This window comes from Anabrus simplex, chromosome 3 (assembly GCF_040414725.1).
Source record: "Anabrus simplex isolate iqAnaSimp1 chromosome 3, ASM4041472v1, whole genome shotgun sequence".
NCBI classification, from domain to species: Eukaryota; Metazoa; Arthropoda; class Insecta; order Orthoptera; family Tettigoniidae; genus Anabrus; species Anabrus simplex.
The window spans coordinates 64,605,399-64,632,201 of record NC_090267.1 but is presented as its reverse complement, the minus strand read 5'-3'; positions in this window follow the sequence as shown (position 1 = coordinate 64,632,201).

The following is a 26,803-nucleotide window of genomic DNA, read 5'->3' as shown; positions in this document are numbered from 1 at the left end:
AATAATAATAATAATAATAATAATAATAATAATAATAATAATATTTTATTAGGAAACTGATCATTAATTTGTGCGTATAAATTACGAGGAAGTTCGTTTGAAACGTCGGCAAGGGTTAGCATATAACCATCCCGGATGATAAATGATAATAATCAAATATAGGATTATAATTGAAATTAATGATAATAATAAAATCATTGATGGTTATCACAGAATATAATAATGATCACATGAAGAATGATAAGGATAATTGTTTAATAATCATAGGAAGATATGATCGGGACAGTCGTCATGTGTCGAACTGGTCGGAACCAGATATTGGGTTTCCACGCGGGAGATTGTTAGCGGTAGATGCGAAATAACACACGGACGGTACATGTCTTCATTGTCAGAGCATAGTAATGAACCTTTCCGTACGTCTTGTCGTATTGACAAAAGTAAATATTGAGATAAGCTTTGAGTTAATGAGCTATAACCTGGCATGTTTGTGAATCTGGAAATATAGGCTAGAGTTTGTCCGTACTATACATTCCCGTTTCAGATATGATAACATTTCCACGGTGGGGGTCCGGCTCACCAGAATGTACATACCGGAAGTGACTCATGTCCAACGGAACGGGGAGATGACAGTAAATAGTTACTCTCATGCCTTCCTCTCCGAAAGAAGATCTTCAGCGGTGAAACGTCCGCTCATACGGATGTGGATTCGATCCCCAATAACCAATGGGGCGAATTCACCAAATATTGTTCACTACCAAAGTAGTGAGGTGAATCCAAGTAATATGTCATTTCTTTTTCAGGATGGAAGTGTCCCAATGTAATAACTGTCATCATGTGCAGTTTTGCAAAATAAGTCAATAAATTGCTCCTCATTGCAATTTCAATAGGAAACAGTTTCCATGTCTTTTTATTGTAGTTAGTCCAGTATGCCCATGAAATTTAAGTTGTCACTTCCCAGTCCTATTGTGGAGTCCATAATTTGTATCCATGAATGAGCCGTCCCCCGTTACCTTAACACCTTAAGTGCCACGTATGCAGTAAAAAAATTCCATCCAGGCCATTCTTTCTTTTTTTACTATAGAGTATAAAATGGTGCACCTTATGACAGATATGTACCTTTTAGTCACCTTGGGCCAAAATTGTAGTCATAACATTGTGTTGAAATTGTGGTGACACATTGGTCTCACGCGGCCACTGACACTACCTTCCAGCTGTATAGGCCGCGTGAGACCAATGTGTCACCACGTATCCTAGCACAGTTCTCACCTTCCTGACACACTGGTATACTACTAAAGAATTAAACTCTTATCTTTCGAACACTGAAATCTAATCGGAAGTATAATCCAACCGATGTTACTAAAAGGAAGTTAGCAAGAGGAAAGACAAGAGCCCGGGAAAGTAACACTGATGTGGTTGTTCAGAAATGGCACGATAAAAGATACGTCTTAATTTTGACAACTAAACACACTGGTGAGATGGTCACTATTCAGAGGAGGGATGGTGAAGAGCAAAAACCACGCAGTGTTATAGAGTATAACAAATACAAACCGTACATTGATTTATCAGTTCATAAAAAGAGCTATAGTACTCCCCCGAGACGGAGTAAAATGGTACAAAAAATAGCTATAGAGATATTGATCGGCACAAGTATAGTAAATGCCATCTATATTTCCAATCAACTTGGGAATGAGAGCATATCTGTTGCCCAGTTCAAAGAGGACATTGTTGAACAGTTAACAGGTACCGGTATCAAAAATTTTCACATTCCCTCACAAGTAGCAAAGAAACAGGTATTACCCCACCGACTGGAGGATGTAGGCCGACAGGGAAGACAGACATTCAGTAATTGTTATGATGAGATCCATCAGGAATCAAGAAGGCCATATGCCATTTCTTCTGTTCTGACTGTTTCTTCAAAGTGCACAGATCTGTAGTGTGATTGTGATTGTAAAACACAGTTTGAATCGTATTTCTTCAGAAAGTCTCATTTGTTATACTTTAAATTCATATGCAAAAAGTGTACCAATTTTGTGATGTGATTGCGAATGAGACAAAGTTACAAATATTTTTTCTAGAAAGTTCATGTAATTCCTTTGTCCTATGTTTTCAATTTGTCTATAGACCTAGACCCTGCTATGATATAATGAACAATGAGTACACTATACAGTACAATATATTGTTATTTGTACACGACACGATCAGAAAACAATAAATAATGTCATAATTTATTTATTGTTGGTGATATATTACAGTGACGTACGGGCTACGTGGTGCCACATAGGACTCGTAAATGGACAGGCCAAGAATAGATTCATGACGTACTGGCCACCTATTTTCATTTAACATACGTTTACATGTCAAGTGTGATGACAGTATGGCACCACGCGGCCTGAATGGCATTAAGCGCTGTGAGTCAACGTTGGTCTCACGTGGCACTCAAGGTGTTAATTTGCATGCCGCGTTCATCCCTGTGTTCATTTGGTGCGCCGATATATATTTTGATTGTTTTATGGATTAATTTTTTTATTCTTTTACGAACTGATCACCCCTGAGATTAAGGCTAGTCTGGGACTCAGGAGGTGAGCGGGTGCTGTACAGAATGATACAATTGAAGACACTGATATCTTTTCCAGACAATAATTATGTTAACAAGGCACTTCGAATGAATCTTAGTCAGCAAATGTTACAAAGGGACAACGTCCGACTCGTTGGCTGAACGGTCAGCGTACTGGTCTTCGGTTCAGAGGGTCCCGGGTTCGATTCCCGGCCGGGTCGGGGATTTTAACCTTAATTGGTTAATTCCAATGGCACGGGGGCTTTGTGTATGTGTTGTCTTCATCATCACCTCATCCTCATCAGGTCGCGTCAAATAGAAAGAACTGCACTCGTCCTGGGGTATCCCGGCACTAAGAGCCATACGACATTCCATTGGTACTGACCTCATCTCCTATCGCTCCATTAAGGTTAGCAATGGTTACCTCCACCTTACGAACAAATTCTACAGACTTCACAAAACGTAATTCTCTCTCTTCGAGCTGATTTATTTTGGAAGGTAGCTGTACAAACTTGGAGGAAATGTACGTGAGACCGCTGAAAATCTTGGGTTTGGTAAATGCAGGGTGCAGATTCAAGGCCAGCTCGCTCCAGCGCTGTTGTCCTTTAATAAAATTTAAGTGCCTGTCTTTGGTAGCTAAATGCAAAACATTGCCTGCTTTCAGCGGCTCTCTGGTAATGAAAACTAACAAACTAGGGATGGGTGGAAAAATAAGCTTTAAAAACTTAATTTTTATTGTTTTAAGCACTTACAATGCAAATATCTTCAATATAGGCATTAATGCACAAAATAGGCATTTAGTGGAACTATAAATCCCGTGCATTTCCTTCACAAATCGAGTCAAACAAATTTTAGACCTATAAAACTATAATTTTGATTTGAGTATAAAAATAGGCATTTATGACGAAATCCTCGCCTTAGTCATCACCTCGTGACACTGGTTTTCTTCATATATCTAACACACTGACACTCTTCGATACACTTGCTCGAAATAACAGCACTCCAATGAGGTGGCCTCGTGGAAATTCGGAGAGATCTCCAAATTTGCCCCACCATTGTGTGGTTGACTGATTCACGAAGGTTTCTACGCGGCCTAAGGTACTGAAGATTAACGTCCTTCACTGTAATACCTAAAGACCGTCGCAGTTTTCGAAGCACAAATGTTACTACCGAACCAAGGTCCTGCGTTCCCGAACATAGGTGTTCCGTTATCTTCAAAGCAATCTTACGCTTTCAACTGGTGAGTGAAATATTTAAATTGAACGATCCCTCACTTCAGGACCGATGATCTAGATGTTAGGCCTTTCCAAATAACTATCAGTTTTATCATTATCTCTCCCTTTTCGTTATTAGCATAGCTAACATTGTATACAAGCAACGTGAACAGAAGGAGGTCAGTTACTTTTACGAGCTGATGAGCAAAATTTGAAGATTTTCCAGACCTCGTAGCAGATAGATGTTGGATCTCTTGGCTGATTCCCATGAGAAAAAGAGTTAATTTCTGCTATGCTTTTTACCTGACATTTATCTCTGTCGAGGGTGATTACCACATTTGGGAAGGGCAAGTCACCGAGACGTCCCTATAAATCTAGGCATCCAACTAATTACTCCACCGCGCTTTGAGAGTTGAACCCGGCCGTGATATATCTTCTTCACTCTCACATTTTAACAAGAGTTTAGATAGGAATGACATACATTCGATTTCTCAAGGCATTAGTTGGAGCGATATACCAGCAATCAACAGTATTAAAAATGTATATTGCTCAAGGCCATCTCATACAACACATAATAATAATAATAATAATAATAATAATAATAATAATAATAATAATAATAATAATAATAATAATAATAATAATAATAATAATAATAATAATAATAATAATAATAATAATAATAATAATAATAATAATTTTACTTCAATTACGAGGATCGAGTCTCCCGATCAGGAGACAACACGGACAATCTAAGATATGCATTTGGAAATATAGGACATGAACTTATTCATAGGGCCTGAAGACAAATTTTGACTTCAGGAGATTATCGTAGGAAAGTGACAGAACACAGGCCGTTGGTATACATTGTTTGATTGTGGTATAGACAGAAAATACACAAGACTTCGTACAAAGGGCAGGTCTACACTGGTTAGAGACCTTCAAAATAATCACCCAAGGTTTCCACCGTGCGTTGCCAGCGGTGGGGCAGGCGCTGAATATCATTCGCTGCATGTGTATCGCTAACGTGTGACACCTCTCTTCGTAAAGCTGTTACGATGTCCTCTTAGTTAACAAACCATTGTCCACGTAATGGCTTCTTGAATTTGTATATTAGATCATAGTCAAATGGGCTCAGATCAGGCGAATAAGGCGGGCGTGGAAGAACCTCCCATCTCCTCCGTCGTAAGTGACGCTGAACGTTAGCTGCTGTGTGAGCTGTCGCGTTATCGTGTAGGATTATAGCATTGTCCAAAAGATCTGGAAATTTGGTTCGCACTGAACGGCGCAATTGGTACAGCAAAAAGGAATTGTAAGAAACTGCACTGGCAGTGATTCCCTCACGCACTGGATGACACACAAGAACACCTTGAACATCTTTTGCCAGGATTACCATAGCCTTATTGGGCGACTGATTTTGTCGAACCTTGTGTGTCCGTGGTGACCCCTGACGACGCCATTCACTTGACTGTCTCTTCAGTTCAGGTTCATAAGCACTTGTCCATGTTTCATCGACTGCAATAATACGATTCACCATGGCCTATCCTTGCTGAAACCTCTCCAGATTGATACGACATGTTTCGTAACGAGTCCACTCCTGTACCTCAATTAAGTGACGTGGCACCCAATTTGCACAAAATTTACGCATCTGTAGGTCCTTGTGTAAAATGCGCCGAATTGTTGCCGCTGGTATTGCTGTATGTTCTTGCAATTCCGCTAGAGTTCAGCGCCTGTCGTCATGTAAACACTGATCGATCACCATTATCCGTACATCTTTCTCCATGGATACTGGACGGCCTGGGCGAGGCAAATCGGCAGTTGATACTCTACCCCGTTTGAACCTCTCCACCCACCTCGCCACTGTTCTATAGGGCATGGCATGCACACCTAATGCTTCCTGCTGCTCTGCATGGCATTGGCGTGCATTTCCACCGCGGAGAACTGCTATTTTAATATACGATCGTTGCTCCTGCTTGTTGACTTCCATTGTGTGACGCTCTCACTCACACACTGAACTTGGGGGTATGCTTAGACCCACAATGTTGTTTACATACACCACCTAGTGGCATCATACGCAAGTACATACCGTATGTTTCCAAATGCATAAGTTAGATTTTCCGTATTGTCTCCTGTTCACGAGAAAAAAACAGGTGCCATGACTTATGACTCGACCGACGTAAATAAATTAACATATCTAGGCGAATTTATTCAACCACAGGTATAAATCAGGAATCAAACAACGAAAGAATTGCTAAATTGAAAAAAAGCGTACGCAAAAGCTCCTGAAATAGGTACTGTACAGCAAATCGAATGAAAAGTTACGACACTACAACACAGTCATCAAACGAGAAGCGCTTTGCGCATCCTAAACCTCGATAACTGGCGGCAGATTCAAACAAGAACCATCGAAAATAAGAGGGGAAAGTTCTGAGAAATATCCTACAATCAAAAACCGAAAATGGAACTAGAAGTAAATAGTTATAGTTCAATGGAATGGATAACAAGAGGCTGACAACGAAACCATTCAAGATAGGGCAAAGTTATGAATCCTCATAATGAAACACAAATTTGCAAATAAACCTCTAAAAGTAACACAGAGAACGGATAAAAAGATATTTCGAAACATGTGCACTAATATATGACACCTGATGGCGGAGCTGTTGAGGATCCAACCAGCCTTAAGACAGAAGACTGAACGTACAATTTCAAACGTGCTCCTCAGCTGGGCAAAATGAGTATATTATTATTAACAATAATGTCATTGTATTTACATTCCTCTAACGGTTTGTACGGTTTTCGGAGATGCCGAAGTGCCAGAACATCTACCGGCACGAGCCTGACGTACTAGAGCACCTTCAAATACCACCGGACCGAGCCAGGATCGAACCTGCCAAGTTCGGGTTAGAAGGCCAGGGCTTCAAACGTCTAAGCCACTCAGGCTGACTGGTTCCCTACTTGAAATTCCACTAAGTCGAACGAATTCCTATAATCACTCCTTTTTAGTTACTGCATCGAGACCCTGGAATACACACCCAATGGACATTCGGCACCTTACTTCGTCTCATAAATTCAAATCTGCCTGCCGAAAGTTTTTCCTGGGAACATAAAACTGAGTTGTGTGAGTCAAAGTGTGTTTGTGTGAATGGGTTTTCTTCATTTATTATTATTATTATTATTATTATTATTGTTGTTGTTGTTGTTGTTGTTCCGAGGTATCTGTGGATCAGCGGAGGTGAAAGAAGGTGTGGGCTGGAATGGGTCTAACTACAAGTCCGAAAGATGAATTAAAAATTTAAATAAAGGTTATATTTTCAATAGACAACAAAATGTAACAAATTTTTACATAGAATTTGAAAACTTAACGTGTACAACAAGTCAACTGCTATCCAATATTCAGGTAAAAGACCAGAAAAGCAAGAATTTAGAGACAAATTAATGATCTGGGCTTCAAGCCCCACTTTTTACAATCTCTGAGCTCTCAGCTCACAACCACAAATTACCAAAGGGCAGAAAACCCCTCATTCCATGGAGCACTTGCTCCCACCTAGTAATGTCAAGCCTCCTAGAGGCACCTTTCAAAATACCAGAAAGAGCTGACCCGCTCTCAATCTTTCAAGCCTATTAAAAGGCAATACCAGACTTTACAATTAACTGCCATCAAGGCAGAACTTACAAATATAAACAGGGGTATCTCGTACCCAATCTACTGGGCCTTCGCAGGAAGGAAAACAAATCGGGTTAAGGCCCAAAATACAAAGATGAATGGAGGCGAGTACTTGCACTCCTACATGAAAGCTTGTTAAAACCTAAATGGCGCTAGACCGATTCAACAGGGGCTATTCCCACACTAGGGAAGGTGACTCGTATAAGAAAATTTTAATACATTAGGAAAGAGAAGAAAATCGGTTATGAAAACGTAGTCACTTCAGATCAAAATGAAGGGGAGCTCGAGAGGGTGAGGCACTCTCTATCCCCGATTCACAGTTAAAGTAACATGAAAATTTTTACATCGAAATGGTATAGGTTACATCAAAACGGATTCGGACCTTCCCCGAGGATTAAACTGCTGAGCTAGCAAGAAATTAAAGATGTTAAACGGCCATTACCTTTTTGAAGGGCTGCTGACTGATGAAAGAGGCGCTTCCCGCCTCTTGCTATTCTTCCATACACTAAGCTAGATGTTGTACGAGTGGCCGAGAGACCAGAAAATCAGAAGCTTTTATACCCTCGTGGAAGATTCGAGACCTTTCATGAATAATTAAGACACACCCCCAGGCGTTTATTGGTCGGCTAAACGTTACAAGTCAAAAATGAAGAAGAAACCTGTGATTGGAGGGATATTAATTACAGAAATTACGGATGGGGTAAATTCAAAACAGGCGGAAAGAAAGGATTAATATTGCCAACCCACCAACGAAAGAACGAAATTTAGTAAAGACAACAACTTATAAATACAAAATATCTTCAAGAAAAGTGCCTTCACTTCGCACCAGGGTGCATGATCATAGTTTTTGGTAGAGATATCTATGAGAGAATGTCCACACTTCTTGATAATTAGTAAACAAAAACAATTCGAAATTAACACAGTGACATCTTCAGATAAACGGTTCAATTATTTTAGTTTCAAAGTTCATAGTTTCAACTGTAGAGGAGAACTTTAAGGCGGAAAATTCGAATGTGCGGCGTATAGGTGTACCAACCGGTACAATTATTATTATTATTACAATTATTATTATTATTATTATTATTATTATTATTATTATTATTATTATTATTATTATTATTATTATTATTATTATTATTATTATTATTATTATTATTATTATTCCTTTATGTGTTTACCCTCAATGGTTTGCTTTTCCCTCGGACTCAACGAAAGTTCCCACCTCTACCGCCTCAAAGGCAGTGTCGTGGAGCGTGAGACGTTGGGTCGGGGGTACAACTGGGGAGGAGGACTAGTACCACGCCCAGGCGACCTTGCCTTCTATGCTGAACAGGGGCTTGTCGGGAGATGGGAAGATTGGAAGGGCTAGACAAGGAAGAGAGGAGAAAGCGGCCGTGGCTTTAAGTTAGGTAACATCCCGGCATTTGCCTGGAGGAGAAGTGGGCAACCACGGAAAACACTTCGAGGATGGCTGAGGTGAGAGTTGAATCCCATCTGCTCAATCGACCTACGGGGGCTGAGTGGTCCCCGTTCCAGCCCATGTAGGCCCTACCACTTTTTCAATGTCGTTGCAGAGCCGGAAATCGAACTCGAGCCCCTCCGGGGTGGCAGCTAATCACGCTGCCCACTACACCACAGCGGCTGATTATAAGAATAATAAAAATATTATATTATATTATATTATATTATATTACATTATATTATATTATATTATATTATATTATATTATATTATATTATATTATGAATGAAAATGAAAACCTACAACCTGCTTTCCAGTCTTTGACCGGGTCAGGCATGTAATGAATGAACCATATAGGCTATAATTACAATGGGGTCGCCACTCCCAAGGTGATATTAATGACTGATAGATGCTATGAAATGAAAATGGAGAGTGTTGCTGGAATGAAAGATGACAGGGAAAACCGGAGTACCCGGAGTGAAACCTGTCCCGCCCCCGCTTTGTCCAGCACAAATCTCACACGGAGTGACCGGGATTTGAACCACGGTATCCAGCGGTGAGAGGCCGACGCGCTTTATATTATATTATATTATATTATATTATATTATATTATATTATATTATATTATATTATATTATATTATATTATATTATATTATTCTAACTCTCGCGTATCATCTTTAACTACCCTGCATCTAGTTCTCCTGCTAACCGTCGTTGCTTCCAGCACTCTCTGCTATACACTTTTCATTGGAATTCTCCGGTTCCATGACTAAATGGTTAGCGTGCTGGCCTTAGGTCACAGGGGTCCTAATTTCGATTCACGGCTGGGTCGGGAATTTTAAGCATAATTGGTTAATTCCGCTGGCACGGGGGCTGGGTGCATATGGCGTCCTTATCATCATTTCATGATCATCACGACGCGCGGGTCGCCTACGCGCGTCAAATAAAAAGACCTGCATATGGCGAGCCGAAATTGTCTTCGAACACTCTCGGCACTAAAAACCCATACGCCGTTTCATTTAATGGGAACTGTGATACCCTTCTCACTTTTCATGATTTTATACTTGTTATATCGACCCCTCCAACTAAGAACATCGTAAGTGACATGTTTGTTATTTTGCGACTATTCACTTATCACATACTAAAAATGAGCACTAGCAACTGCAAAATTATTCCACACTGATTCGCAATATATTTTTTTTTTAACTCAGTATTTAAGAATATCGTAACTGTTATTATTTAATTTCAATTAAGAACATCGTAACTAAGATTGGATGTTCTTAAATGGAGTGTTGTCTATAACAAATTCAGTAAACGTGCAATTAAGTTCCGCTTTAGCCTTAGCACGAGCAACACGTATCTCGAGCAAGTGTGTACAAGTGTGGAGCCGTTCAGTGAAGTGGGGAAAGCCCGTTTGGTTTAAGTGTTTTGCGTATTATATGCTTAGGGAACTAAAGACATTACGGAACGATGATAGTTGAAAGGAAAAATACCATCGTCATCACATTCACAGAACGAGATATACCAAGACCAGCCCCCTACGAAATCCACGAGTGGATTTTTGAAAATTTGAAACTTGATGAAGCCGACATCGAAACATTACAGCTCAACGGAATTTCCCGACAAGTCTTCACTAAGTGCAGGAGGCAAGAGACAGTTGATCATATTCTCAAGCACTATGCCGGTGAGCAATATTTTGTTCATAGCAATGGCTATCGTAGTAAAATAACTGTTGATTCGGCCGGCCTAGGGATTAAACTTGTGAGAGTTTTTAACCTCCCCACCGAAACATCTCATGGACATACTTCAGACGTTTTGCGTCAGTACGGGACTGTACTTTCAGTAAGTGATGAAACGTGGAGTTCCAATTTTCGATATAAGGTGTACAATGGCATACGTGCAGTACGCATCATGCTTAAACCACATATTCCTTCCTACGTAGATATACCGGGAAATAAGGCTTTAGTAAGTTATGACAACCAACCACCAACCTATGCCAGCTGCAGTAAGATAGGCCATTACCGTAGTGAGTGCCCAACGCGACGTTTTCCAGTTCAAACACCTGCTACACCCGACAAGCCAACCTGGGCGACCTTGACTTCAGCCTTGGGGAAGCTACCGACGCAACGTATACCTCTCACAACAACACAATTCACCCCAGATTTTCCAGAGGTAGACACACGATCAGCTGATACACCAGACTCACATGCAAACACACCGTCAGCACAACAGGCAGAAATTACCACAGAAGAGGAAGAGACACAAGTAGCCAAGCCTGCACACAACCACCTTGAGGAGACAACAGAACCTGTTTGCGATAGAAATTCCCCAATGGAACAGTCCCTCAGCTCATCAACCTACCAAAATAATACCCAGTTAAATGATGTACCGGTACTATCAGAGCCACCCTCACAGCACCAGACACAACTTTGTGCACCTGTCAGCGAACAGTTCTCCACACCTACCAGTGACATGACTGGCTTAAAAAATGACACCACCACACAGCCTGTACAGACGCATTCCGCACAGTGCACAAACAAAGTAGGCGGTGACGAAGGAATGGAAACCACCAATTCAAAATCCAACCAAGCAGTTAGTCACAGGGATCCAAGATTAAAAAGATCGGTTGAGGGGAATGATAGGAAGAAAGTTATAAAATTAAGTAAATGTCTTTCAGAAACCTAATCTGAAGAATATTTATGTGCTGTTGGGTAACGCCAAACGAGTATGGAAGCTGCTGATGTATTTTTGTATTTTAGCTGTGACGTCAGTAGTTAGCTGCTACGGTACCCTGAATGTGAACTGCCTCCGAAGTCAGATCAAGCAGGTCTTGCTAAAAGAATTAATTAAAGATTATGATTTAGACGTAGTTTTCTTGCAAGAATTTAATTCACGAACTTAGATTTCCTTGGATCTCAATACAGTTATATAACCAATGCCGGAGAAAATTTAAGAGGAACTGCCATAGTCTATAGAGCAGGGATAACTATCAAACTCAGTGAATGTCACCCGTGTGGAAGAATTTCCTGCCTACTTACCGAAGATAATACACTGATGATTAATATATATCTACACTCAGGAACACACAGACGCCAAGAACGGGAAGATTTCATTCAGAAGGAACTGCCTTATTTTCTGCGTCACAATTATGATAACATAATTCTCGGAGGTGATTTCAACTGTGTATTAAATGCAAAAGATCAGACAGGTGAATTCCATCCCTCCCTGGCATTAGGGAGAGTATATCGCTAACTTAGGCTTTGTGATGTGTGGGAAGTTCTTCATGGTAACAGAGTCGAATATACTTTCTTCCGAGGTACGGCTGCTTCACGTATCGACCGATTTTATGTAAATAAAGAATCAGAGAATAATATCCGAGCAGTAACTGTTAATGTTGCGATCATCATGCAGTAGTGATGAAGACTGCGGGGCATAGAACGGCGGCACAGATGGGAAGGGCTTACTGGAAAATAAACAGCTCCTTACTCTCTGACGACGATATACAAAATGAATTTTCACTCCTGTGGAATGATCTGGAATCTAGAATGCGAAGAGGTGGGGACAACTTTCGATTAAATCTTGGCTATACAAGTTGAAGCCAGCTATTCTGAGCTTTTTCAAACGAAAGGGAGTACTAAAGGCCATCAACAGACGCCGTACGCTGCATTCTTATTACGTGATTCTTCACGATCTTGTCACCCGTCAGCAAGCCGGAAATGACGTATCCAATCACTTGACCGCTGTAAAACGCCGAATCAACTCAATGCAGGAAACTATTCTCCGAGGAGCAATCATTCGCTCCCGTGCAACATCAGTCATACACGAAGAGAAAGCCCAGTTGTACCACCTTGCCTCCGAAAAGAATAACGCGAGAAATAAATACATTCACTCGTTAAATCCAGATGACAATAGAAGTCTTACCACTACAAGAGACTGCATTACTGAAGCCGAAAAATTCTTCCAGAGAACATGTAGTGAAAGTGAGATATCGATACCCGACCAAAACAAAATACTATCCTACTTAGATCAACGTTTGCCTGAGGAAGGAAAACAGCAGCTGACCCGTGAGATCACCGAGGAGGAAGTTCTAAAGGCTCTGCGCACTGCAAGTGACAGATCAGCTCCTGGCCCAGACGGTCTCAGCTTCACCTTCTACAAAAAAGTACTGGCCAGTCATTAAATATACGCTCGTAGAATTGATGAACATTCTATTAAACAACTCCGAAGAATCAACTGGATTCAGCGAAGGCATAATCATTCTTATTCCAAAGGTGTCAATGCCCCTAACTTTATCAGGCTCTCGTCCTATAACTTTACTAAATGCAGACTACAAATTATTTATGAAAATTCTGGCCAACAGGTTACGGCCGTTTCTGGAAACCATCATTCAGCTAGGGCAGACGTGTGGCATTCCGAACAAGAAAATAACTTTTAATCTCCCAGCAATTAGAGATGCTATATTATTATGTGAACACTACCCCCACAATGACGCAGCAATACCTAATATTGACTTTGAAAAGGCTTTTGATCGAGTTCACCATGGTTATTTGTTTACGATTCTCGATAAGTTTGGTATTCCACAGTCAACATGTAGTATCATTAGAACTGTATACACTCATGCTCATTCCCGAACACTCCTCAATGGTCATTTCTCCAAACCTATTCCAATACGAAATTCGGCGCGACAAGGATGTCCTCTATCTATGATCCTCTTCGCCTTAAGTACTGAACCCATCATTCCAGCTGTCCATCACCTCCTGAAGGATGTACCAAATCCGCACAAGATGTTTACCGTCCGAGCGTATGCTGACGACGTAACACTTTTATTACGGAACCGAACCCAAGCGGATCAGCTGATTGGAATAATATCTGTGTACGAAAGAGCCGCCAACGCAAAAGTGAATTATCAGAAATCTGTCTTGTTACCTCTCGGTACCTGGCCAAACCACATCACAATTGCTGGAATCCCTGTAAAAGAAGAAATAACAATTCTCGGTTTGAAATTTACAGGCAAATTTCAGGAGACAGTCGAAAAGAATTGGACTGCAGTCATCAAAACTGTCCGGAACACAATGACGAAGGATCTCACCAGAAATCTTAATCTAATACAGAAAGTATGGCACATTAAGTCATTCGCTCTGTCCAAGATATGGTACGCGGCTCAGGTCCTCCCCATTTCAGAGAAACATGCACAAAGAGTGGGACTTGGAATGAATTACTATCTATAGAGAGGATACATCTATCGCATATCAAGAAATCAGCTCAGAAGGCCAGTTGATCAAGGGGGCCTAGGCCTCATCGCCGTCTCCGCTAAATGCCAGGCTCTGCTTCTGAGGTCAATTCTATTGGCAAAGAACGGACTCGGAGATATTAATGATATGCATTTTTGGACATCGCCTCGAACTGGAAGCTTTAAACGAGTACTGCATACTATTGAATCTTTCTATCCTCATGTGAATCAACAGTGCATTCCACCCACGCAAATCATCTACCGTCGTCTTTTAAACCGTCAACTTGTTACCCCATAGATCATGGAAAAATTCCCCAACAGAATTTGGAAAAATATCTGGAAGCAGTTCACAACACAAGAGATCCCAACAGACTGGAAAAGTTCAGCATACATAGCCATCCAAGATGCCATACCAACCGAGGAGAAAAAATTTCGCCACAACTTGGTCTAGTCACCCTTGTGCCAAAAATGTGAGATTCCAACTCTTGACACCCATCTCCACAGACTAACTCGATGTGATGGTATGATGGACGTCTGGCGATGGACACTGACTCTGGTGCAGCAGTTAACATCTTCCGCTAACCCTAACGATATATATCGTATCTTGTTAGCTTTGGAAATACCCAACAGGAACAACAAGTTTGCCCTAGTATGGCTAGCAATGGGCTTTCTTCATTATGCGCAGACCAACGGGAAATGCTCTGTACAAGGATTTAGGCAGTTTCTCAAGACAGCGAGACAAAAACTGAAAGTGTATAGTGCTTCTGGAGGGCAGGAGAAATTCAATGAAATTTATGTTCTTACCTTGTGATGATACGTACAGCTTGAGTAAATACTACTTTGCTTCTGTATGCATTTATTTGTTTCTCTATTTAATAATCTAAATTAACGATGTAATTGTATAGTGTATCGGTCACCGACGAAAGTGGATCGCCTTTCCGTTCCTCATTAAAGTGATGGATCACGTGTGTTAATTATTAAAAGACAACGAGATATCTTAATGGTCGTGTATCTCTCAAGATTTGTTTTTTTGTTGATTTTGTATTTGATGTTTATCTGTAACACTATGTCTAATTTAAGCAGCACTGTAATTAATTTTGTATGCTTTACTTTGCTCTAGAAAATAAAATAATTATTTGTAAAAAGAAAAATTACTATCATCTTACAGGAAGTTTTCAAAACATTCACTTGACACTGCATGTTAGGGAATGCACTGATTTTGTGCATATGTAAAGGTATTCCAAGTTTTCATTCTCACTACTTTGTGACCTGAGAGTTGTTAATAGTTTTTACTTCACTAGCTGGTGATAGACATTTCCTGTCACTGAAGTCGAGACACAGTACAGGCGGAAAAGTTACCAGTGCAATATGAAACGCCGACTGAAATATTACGGTGATTATGGTGCCTAGTCTTTTACCCATTTCAAAATATATTCAAGAGTCAAATTGATAGTTGATTTAGTGAACATGGCTGCTTGTTCAACTCTGTTACAAGGTAAGTTTATATTCATTTGTTCAGCAGGACCAGTCATGTTTTATGTGTCACAAAGGTAGTTTTCATCAGCAACAGCTAATGCCTCCGATTACAGGTGAAATGTGGAGGTTTAGCCAGAAACGACGAGGAAGACGGGAATCGATACGCACTTTGGAGCTTGGTAATGCTCACAAAGGACTGTTTTCAGTAGTATCGGAAAAGAATAATTTGTTGTCTTTATGTGTACACGCATGCACTGAAATAGTGTCCCGATGTAAACAAATCATGGCGTCTTCCCACCTCCTCGCCTAACACATTGCTGCAGGTAGACAGCCCGCTACAAGACTGTTGTGATTGAAGTGAGCACAGTGGTATAGCAATACACACACTGTGCCTTCTGCACTACCAGATCACTCCCATCCTTATCAGTACCGGAGTGGGGCTGTGTTGTTTATGTCAGGACACCATTTCTGTGCATGCGTGTACAAGTATGGACATTTATACAAAAATCAGGAAACTGCGGTAGCCGAATCAACTCAGGCACAATTAGTGACTAAGAAAGACATAAAATTGGTCTCTTGGTTCTATTGGTCATGTATTTTCCAAGCAATAAAGAACTGAAAATATGAAAGTAATAAATTCCAGTATTAATTTCTAAAATACCCTTATTCCTCAAAATCGTCTAACCTGTAAATTAGTCATTATTTTGAAAGACATATCTAACTCCGTGGTTTTGAACGATGTGTTGTTCACAGACAACAATCTCAAGAGTGTTAAGTGCAGTCAGTTCTTCCTTTTAGCTCATTGTAAGGAGAAAAAACAAAATTTAACTTAAAGAAGACAAAATTTGAAACTGTTGGACATTACTGGATTAAAATGTCCAAACAATGACATTGTGACTTGACTTGTGCAGTTAGTTGTTCACACATCTAGAATGAAGACCATCGTAAATTCATCATATACGATGTTCTTCGTTGGACAACTGCAGTTCAGTAATATAGCAACTACATCTGTTTATCTGTTTACCCTCCAGGGTCGGTTTTTCCCTCGGACTCTGCTAGGGATCCATCCTCAACTGCCCCAAGGGCAGTATCCTGGAGCTTCAGACTCTGGGTCGGGGATACAACTGGGGAGGATCACCAGTAAATTGCCCACGCGGCCTAATCTGCTATGCTGAACAGGGATCTTGTGGGGAGCTGGGAAGATTGGTAGGGATGGACAAGGAAGAGAGAAGGGATAGGCGGTGGCCTTAAGTTAGGTACAATCGCGGCATTTGCCTGGCGGAGAAGTGGGAAACCACGGAAAACCACTTCTACGATGGCTGAAGTGGGAATCGAACCCACCTCTACACAGTTGACCTCCAGAGGCTGAGTAGATCCCGTTCTAGCCCTCGTACCACTTTCCAAATTTAGTGGCAGAGCCGGGGATCCAACCCGGGCCTCGGGGTGTGGCAGCTAATCACGCAAACCACTACATCACAGAGGCGGACAAATGGGGTATTTCATATATATTTAAAAAAACCATTCTTTCATCAATGCATTCCGTAGAACCCCTAATCGTTAATATAGAAATACTCTCTAATTTGTGGAAATTTTCGAAACTTTAAACTGCTCTCCCCAACAATTTACTTTATGCAGATATGATGTTCTCAGTTGGAGGAGTCTAATGTTAAGTCCACATGAACAGCTCATTTTGCGCACAGGTACGCTTTTGTGCTATCAGATAGTAATCACGCTGTACATTTAAGTGTATAATTTCTTACTTAATCATCCTATTAAGGAAAAAGTCTGATTACAGCCGATGACCCAACCCTAATAGTTCCCTTGGCATTCTCATGATAATAGACTAATCATTTAAATGCATCTAAACACTGGTTGTAAAGACACATGATTATCTGACCTCAATAGACAACTTACAATTCCTTTAGTTTAAGGTAGTTTGGTTTCCTGTTTATGACAGAGTTAGAAATGATGGAGAGATGCGATTTGTCATTAAAGACGAGATAACATTTCTGTGCTTCACACGGTTATGTTTAACGTATATTGAGCTGACCAATAAAACTTGCAGTTCAGTTGTAAATACGTGGCGCTACAATAAAACGAACGCTGCTGTAGCCAGATGTAGCCACATATTTTTGACTTCCTGCACTCACATAAATAATGGCGTCATATGACAAAGAGGTTGACATGGTAGTAAATGTCTAGGGGAATCCTGAAAACAGAGATAGCTCTCCGTTACAGCTCTAAGCGGAAGTTTAACATGAAACAATTCTTTCACAGAACTGTTTGTCGTAACACTTTGTGCTCCTCTTGGAAGCTAGGTTATAAATCTGCGCATTGTTACTTAACTCTCACGAGTGGTAAACACAATGATACGTTCCTTCTTTCAGTGTTAGCGACCAATGCGGTACACGTTTTGTTCTCTCATTTAACAATTCACTCGTCTCAACAACCAAGCATACGGTACTTATGCAAAATTACACCATAAAACCACCTGAAACATATCCATCCGGGTCAGGCTAACCTACTGTCTTTTCCTCTTTGTTTATTTGTACTTCATACCATCCTCTTTGCTTCTTTATTGTGTGTGGTGATGGTGGTGGTGATTTCTTATTTTGTGGCGAAGTGTAACTCTTCATTGTCACCAATGAGATATGCAGTATATCGTCGCTGCAGGGACAAAACCTCGTACGTAAAATATTTTAGCTTAGAACTTTGGCCGGTAAGGTTCTGTCATCTATGGTGCAATATTGTGTGAATATTGTCAAGGCGTCCTCGCTCTTCATAATGTACGTGCTGCGGGTCAGTATATCTCCAAACATATTATCGCATAGGAGATTTTCTCCAGGCAACGAAGATATAAACTCATATATACAGGATGGTCGGAAACAACGTGAAGCGGATATATGAGGGTTAGAGGGTTGGTCATACTGGTAAATAATTCGAAAATATAATTAGATATTTCGCGCCGTTGTCATTTTATCAGCTGCTGAAGTTACCCAATAAGATCGCTTCGCGGGAGAATTCAAACAGGCTGTACGCGGCGTGTTGCTAAATCTGCACGTGGCTTATGACCGGCTTGCGATCACCAATGTGAGGAATAAACTTCTCAATTTGAGGGATTTGAACAACGACCTCCCTGCTGACAGGTTTGGCCCACAGCAAGCACGCTACGGTGGCATTGGCTGAAACCCACTGTGTGTTAGTGTTTGATGCTCACTTCTCGGCATGGCTCTCAAGCCCGACCAAGCCATATGCAGATTTAGCAATACCGCCTCGTAAAACCAATTCAATTCGCCCTTGAAGAGATCCGTTTGGCAGTCTTCAGTAGCTGATAAAAAGAAAACGGCGCTAGATAATGACATAATTCATTCAAATTAAATATCAGAATGACCAACGCTCTAACGCCCATATACACGGTTCACCATATTTCCGAAAACCCTGACCGGGAGAGTTGGCGTGCGGTTAGGAGCACGCAGCTGTTAGCTCGCATCCGGGAGAGAGTGGGTTCTAACCCCACTGTCGGAAGCCGTGAAGATGGTTTTCCGTGGTTTCCCATTTGCACACCAGGCAAATGCTGTGGCTGTACCTTAATTGAGGCCACGGCCACTTCCTTCACATTCCTAGGCCTTTCCTCTTCCATCGTCGCTATAAGACCTATCTGTGTCGGTGCGACGTAAAGCCAATAGCAAAAGAAAAATGGCGGACACCCTTTATATATATTCTGCCATTATCCCATGCATATTGAAATAAGATGGAGCAGTCGTTATTCTGGATTGAAATATAAGATTATCAATAACAAAAAATAATAAATCACTACCAGTACAATGTGACGTCACAACTTGTTCCATTCGGCATATATACTCATGGAAATATTACGTATATAAATTTTATTTGGAAATAAATTTAAAATGAATACTATAAATTAATATCGAAATGTTTAAGAGGAAAACAGAATGACAGAATTGAATTTAAGAAGAGCGGGAAGAAACAAGATATCAACGACGTTTCTATGAGATTATTCACCCGAAAGTTAACTTTGAGTTGGTCAGCGTCAACTATGACGCATTTCTTGTAGCTACTCAAATGGTGCATTCACTGTAAGGCAGACCGCACGAGGAAGGTTAATTTTACATATCGCGTATGAACAATTGTGTGTTAGTGAAGTGGAGTATTGTGAAATGTGTGCGAGTTGCACGACTGTTGATGACAGCAAAAGTACTGCAGCCATGGAAGTTAAAATCCGTCGACCTGGACAGGAAACCAAACCGAGTCTTGGAGCCAGAAACCTCTGGACACTCATTTAACGAGCCGAGCACCATTGGAAAGAAGAAATGGAAAAGGTTCGATCATAATTTCTATGTGATGGTTTCATGTTTTCATGCAAACCTCAACCCACTGTAAATTGTGTATTAAAGCATCCGAATTATTTAATTTATGTATGAATTTTTATATGAACGTGCTGTATTTGCAATACTAAGATAATAGTCAGCAATTATACCGCTCACTTTACTGTATGTCATAGTGTAACATTTTGGAATACTTAAGATACGTGTGAATTTGTATATGACAGCGTTGTAATGTTAAACTATAATATAATTTCGTGTGGCTATTTCTAGCCGGATGCAGCCCTTGTAAGGCAGACCCTCCGACGAGGGTGGCCGGCATCTGCCATGTGTAGGTAACTGCGTGTTATTGTGGCGGAGGATAGTGTTAAGTGTAGTGTGTGAGTTGCAGGGATGTTGGGGACAGCACAAACACCCAGCCACCGAGCCACTGGAATTAACCAATGAAAGTTAAAATCACCGACCCGGCCGGGAATCGAACCCGGGACCCTCTGAACCGAAGGCCAGTACGCTGACCATTCAGCCAGCGAGTCGGACATGTTAAACTAGTACCGGTAGTATTTCTTGTAATATTTCCTTTCCATGAAATTGCCTGTTATACTATTGTTGTTGTTGTCGTTGGTGGGTAAATATGTTTTAACTTTATTATCACACTACTGCAAATGATCATTACCACCGAAATATTTCACAAGTTCGATGATTTTTTAATAATAATAATAATAATAATAATAATAATAATAATAATAATAATAATAATAATAATAATAATAATAATAATAATAATAATAATAAATTATATAATATATAGTAAATATAATAATATATAATAAATAATATATTATTATTATTATTATTATTATTATTATTATTATTATTATTACTATTATTATTATTATTATTATTATTATTATTATTATTATTATTATTACGGAGTCATTGGCTGAATGACAACGGCCCTGAAAGTTGGAAAAGGGGCTTCCTACCCTTTACAAACGTAATGTCGTAGGAATCGGAAGAGAACTACTTTGACTAACGTAGATTCAATAGGGGAGATACAACGTATTGGCCCAGAACATATAATATGAAGCAATATCAGAATCAGTTCGGTACCCCGTGACCGCCAACACACGCTCCAAAGGTGAATGCTCTGGCGGTTACCACTGGTTATAGGCCCACTACGACAGTCAGGGGATACTGTAGGTGTATTCTTCAGTTCCCAACCACAGTGGGCCTTTATTGCTTGTCTCTCAGATATTCCCTAATGGAGTCTTAAACAAACACCATTATTTTATTTTTTACCAAAGTCGATGCGGCATCCTAAATTGTACAATAACTGCCTAGGCATGAACACAATTCAGTTAGGGAAGCATACATTCGTCAGTTCATAACTCATGAAATTCTCTACACAGGTGGTGTCTATCCGCTACCTGGAATCCAGTCCATTCATTCATTTAGCAGGTCAGTATTTCAGTCATAATGTAATGTTTAAATCAGTTCATCAAGACTATCACTCACCCAGTCAATCACTCGTTCACCAATGAATGCTCTCTTCCCGGTTATTGACTATCCATAACCGGCTGAGAAGAGTGTTTATTCATTCATTCATGCACGACCACAATTCAACCATGAAATCGTCCATTTATGAATTCATGCAGTCATCCACTCATTCATTTCAGTCGTAATGTATGTTGTAGACTTGTGACACACACGTAAGCACTAAACAAGCTAAGGAAGGTGAAGATATATGTTGTCCTGAACTATACCTTATAACAATGGCAAAGTCTAGGAAAAAATAAATTATATTTGGTGTCATCAACATCATAGGCTCTTCTGCTATCCGACAGGTCCAATCATGGCTGTGACCTCAATATATCTTGTTATTGTATCCTTTTCTTCACTTCTGCACAATCTTAATTTCTTTTTCTAATTCTGCGTAATAAGTGATATCGTCTCCTAAACAAGCTAAGGAAGGTGAAGATATATGTTGTCCTGAACTATACCTTATAACAATGGCAAAGTCTAGGAAAAAATAAATTATATTTGGTGTCATCAACATCATAGGCTCTTCTGCTATCCGACAGGTCCAATCATGGCTGTGACCTCAATATATCTTGTTATTGTATCCTTTTCTTCACTTCTGCACAATCTTAATTTCTTTTTCTAATTCTGCGTAATAAGTGATATCGTCTCCTTCCCCTTCCTCGTTTACCTTTTATCATCCCTTCAATTGCTACTCGTTGTAAAATGTCTCCCACTCTCTTCAGAAATTCCTCATATGATATTCTATCTTCCTACCTTACTCCACTAATTCTTCTCTAAATCCACATCTCAAATGCTTCTCTTCTCCTCTGTTCTTCCTTCATTAATGTCCACATTTCAGCGCCATACAGAGCTGTACTCCATACGTACCATCTTGCAAATCTCCTCCTCAGATTTATCTCTAGTGGGCCACAAAGCAGTTTTTTCTTCTTGTTGAAACTTTCCTTGGCTAATACAATTCAATCTTTTATGCCTGTTATAGAGTGAAGGTCTTCAGTCACAATACAGTACTTCCAAGATACATAAACGTATTCGCCTGTTCAAGAATTTCTCCCCCTTACATTGATTGTCGCTTTTTCACCATTATCTCCAAGTATCATGAAAGTAGTTTTCTTTTCTTTATGCCCATTCCATACTATTCATAATTTTTATTTAATTCTTCCAGAATTTATCGGAGATCCTTCTCATTTTCAGCTATTACTGCCATATAATCAACAAATCTTATGCATTCAATTCTCTTACCTCCTATGTTGACACCTCTTTTACCATCTGAACATCCACAAATAATTTCCTCCAAGTAAATATTAAACAAATTTGGTGGTAAGCAGCAACCCAGTCTAACACGTCTCCCAGGCTGATTTCTTCAGTTAATTCTCCTCTTATTCTCACTCTTGCTGATTGGTTGTGATATAATTCCTTGATCAGTCTTCTCTCTCTCCATTCCACTCCATTTTTTAAATATATCCAAGACCTTATCCCACCTCACTTTGTCAAATGCCTTCTCTAAGTCTACAAAGACTGTGTATATTTTTCTATTCCTTAATATGCACCTTTCTTCTATATCTTTCAGTAAACCAATGGTATCCCTTTGTTTAGTAATACTGAAAGAATTGTAAGAAGGTGAATGCAATGAACGTATCGAATTTAAAGAATTGCAATAAACGAATGCTCTCTCTCCAGTTTCACACGATCAGGAACTAGGGGATGGGAGTATTTTATTCTAACCTATTCCATTATAATCGATTCTAATAACTCCCTGGGTAGATCAGAATTTAACTATCCGGCGTATGATCCCAAGTTCGTGGGTTTGTTCCGGGCCGAATCAAATGATATTTGAATGAAGGCCAAAAGTCTTATGGCCCTTGTCATAGTTGCTGGCATGTAACACATCTCCGGCGATGCGCTCTGCGTTCGTTACCCGTCCAGTGCAGTTGCACTTCGCTGTTGGATAACGGGAAAACACCACTTCCAAATTGTTTGGTAGGGTGTCACTACTTCAGAAGAACCGAAAACACATGATTGAGGCCATAATGTTATGGGTTGGATTCTTCCAAACTGAACTCAATCTATTCTGAACATTCGAAGTTGAAAAGTACTTGATTAAATTAATATGAATTACATCTCGATTTGAATCATTGTCCACACCATTGCTCCTCCGAGACCAATTAGATTTCATAGTGAAACCCGAGAATGGAATTTACTATCCGATGTAAAGTAAGTTCTTACTTTATAGGTCGTTGTCGGGCCAAAGGTTCACGATGTCACTGATTCCTGTTTGTAAACATCCTTGTCGTGCAAGCCGTTGGATTGGGATTACTAAAATTTTATTGAATTCAAGGTACGGCGAACAATGATTTAGTAGGACCTACCAGGAAAAGGTTGAACACCGCTCCACAGCCGTGCTTTAACACATAAAATTATAATTACTTCGAGAATAATTAGAGTTAAAAGGAAAATATATTTACCATTTATAAATCAACACATTTGGATTTACTTTGTGATATACTGTAACTCACAATTAACCCATTATTGTAACTTTCAGTAAATTTCCTAAGTGTTAATGGTAGCCATTTAGTGATGGCTTTTGAATGAAACCAAATAATAATAATAATAGGCCTTTGTTAAGACGGAATATTTCTGACATTTCAATACCAAATTTCAGCTTACTTGTCCCTGTAGTTTTGGAGTGATTGAGCGATTAATTTAAACTCATTCTTGACCGATGAAAGATGTTCAGGTAAAGTTTGCTTGTGAAAAAGAAAGGTGTATAGATAAACTCACTCCCGAGCACAAAAGGTGTATAGGCAAACTCACTCCCGGGCACAAAAGGTGTATAGGCAAACTAACCCCCAGGCACAAAAGGTGTATATGCACACTCACTTCCGAACACAAAAGGTGCATATGTATACCGCACCCGTCCACCTCCCGAGTCCCAGACTAGCACTATGTCCTGGGGTCGCTCCCCACCGTCGTCAGACATTATAACTTTTCTTGAGAAATCAAAAGGGCCGATCGGCCTCTCACCTTGCTGCACACGAAGGAATACGCTATTGGGTCTAGGCCCTATCCTGTGATGTTATACCCCTACACTAACTTTCATTTAACAAAAAAAATTTTGACTTTTAAACTTGTTTACATTTGCACGTCATTCGCTTTGAGTGCTGGCTTGCGCCTAAGATTTCACAATAAACTGCTCCAATATAACAACAACAACAACATTAAAAACAACGAATGTTGTTGGAAATCTCCTGCCCTGAAATACGTTAATTTTAATTTATACCATCTCAACCTCTTTTTAAATACTAACTTGAACTGGTGCTCAGTAATATTTTACCATTTCAAGCCTTCCTAAACAGCTGTTTATAATATTTATCTCGTGTCCAATGACATTTAAATGGAGTCCTGAATTACCAAATTAATATTAAATTTCATATGGGAAAAAGAGAAACATCAAATCTTCGAGCTTATTGAATTTTGAATCATTGCCAAACTTGAAGAGATTAGCAATGGATTATATTAATAAAGTAGTCAAATCTAGCCCCGTTCGAAACTAACCTTACTCTAGCATGATATTACGTTACAAGTGAACACACACTTGACCGTGATGCGGTCATCAATTAATTAAAATCAAAAGTTAAAATATAAAATTTGAAAAAAAAAGTATAAAAATTTACAATTGATTAGCAATGATATTGGCCTCTTTAGAATGCAATCAAGCTTCCCAGTGGGCACACAGTAAAGCCCCACTTTAAACCAGCCATGTTGCTTCTGGCCCAACTGTAACATGTCCTACAATTGGTCATCATTTTACTGATGTCAACCAACATGACTCGTAGTTCTTCCCTTGATTTGTTAGGCCCTCTCTGCCGTTCTTAAAGCACCACGTTGGGCAAGCCATTTTGCACCCGTCCACCTCCCGAGTCCCAGACTAGCATTTATCTCAGGGGTGTCGGTTCATTATTTAAGTCATCAAATATAAATATAGCGGCATCAATGAACACGGGAATGAACGGAGCAATTAAAAATTAAAAATGGGGAAGGCTCGATTGTAAACTTGAATTTAAGGACTCCATGATAGGACTAGGAAGTGACTGTTAACTTTAAAAAGGGCATCATCTAACTACAATAAAAAGATTATGAGAATGCTTTCCTTTGAAATAATTGCCAGAAAGAGCAGTTTATTACGCCATCCGACGTACGAAACTTTGATACATTTGGCAACGATATTTAAATTCCCACACATGTTACATAAACAAATCACTTGCTATACCGCAAGTGGTATCAATATCGTGCTGGGTTGCTTCTGAAATAAAATGACATTTTGAGGTATAATTTACGGATCGATTCCATTTGAATCGAACCGTTGTTCAAGGATATAGCTTCCTTCTATCGGGAGCCCGAGCATAACCCATGTTACGGTCGGCTTCTCGATTTAACTAAGATGATGTACTCCGGCTATATACATTTTTCCGAGACCGGTACTCGGACTGGGTAATGTTTCTCGTGAATTACGAAAAATGGATTACACGGACAGTTCCTATCTTACGATGTCCACCTGATGCCATACCACTGAATTAGCATTTATATTTTATTTACACATGATCTGAAATGTTACAAAGTAGCCTCAGTAGACTACTGCCACAGATGAGATAACGAGAAACGGTGGGAGATACCGTGCGGAAACCGTACGATAACGAGCTCACAAATGACTAATATTTATCACTCTATTATTCAAACGTACGAGTAGAGGGATGTTGTCACCAAATAATTAATCCACTATCGTCAGAAATATTCATGAAATTATCATCCTTGAAATTATTATTATTATTATTATTATTATTATTATTATTATTATTATTATTATTATTATTATTATTGTTATTATTACTCAACGGTTCCTGGCATTGCCACGTTTGATTAATATCGTCATTATTATGCGGGACGCAAACACAAATGGTTATTACTGTTATTATTATTATATCCCTCTTGTGGTTATTATTAGTATTAATGAAGAGGTGACTCCAAATTTTATTATTATTATTAACGTCACTCAAGATGTTATTATTATTAATGAACCGGTCACTTCCGCCAAATATATTAAGATATCGGTCGCAATTATAATTATTTCACTGATCAACAAACGGCATCATTACTGTTATTATTATGACAATTATCATTAAGCTGACCGCGATGATTTAACATCGTCCTTACATTATTATTATTATTATCGGTTGCATATTATCATTTAGATTCCCGTTTAACCTCTTTATCAACGCTCATTTAATTAAGGCGGTCCAATCTGCAATATTTATTATTATTA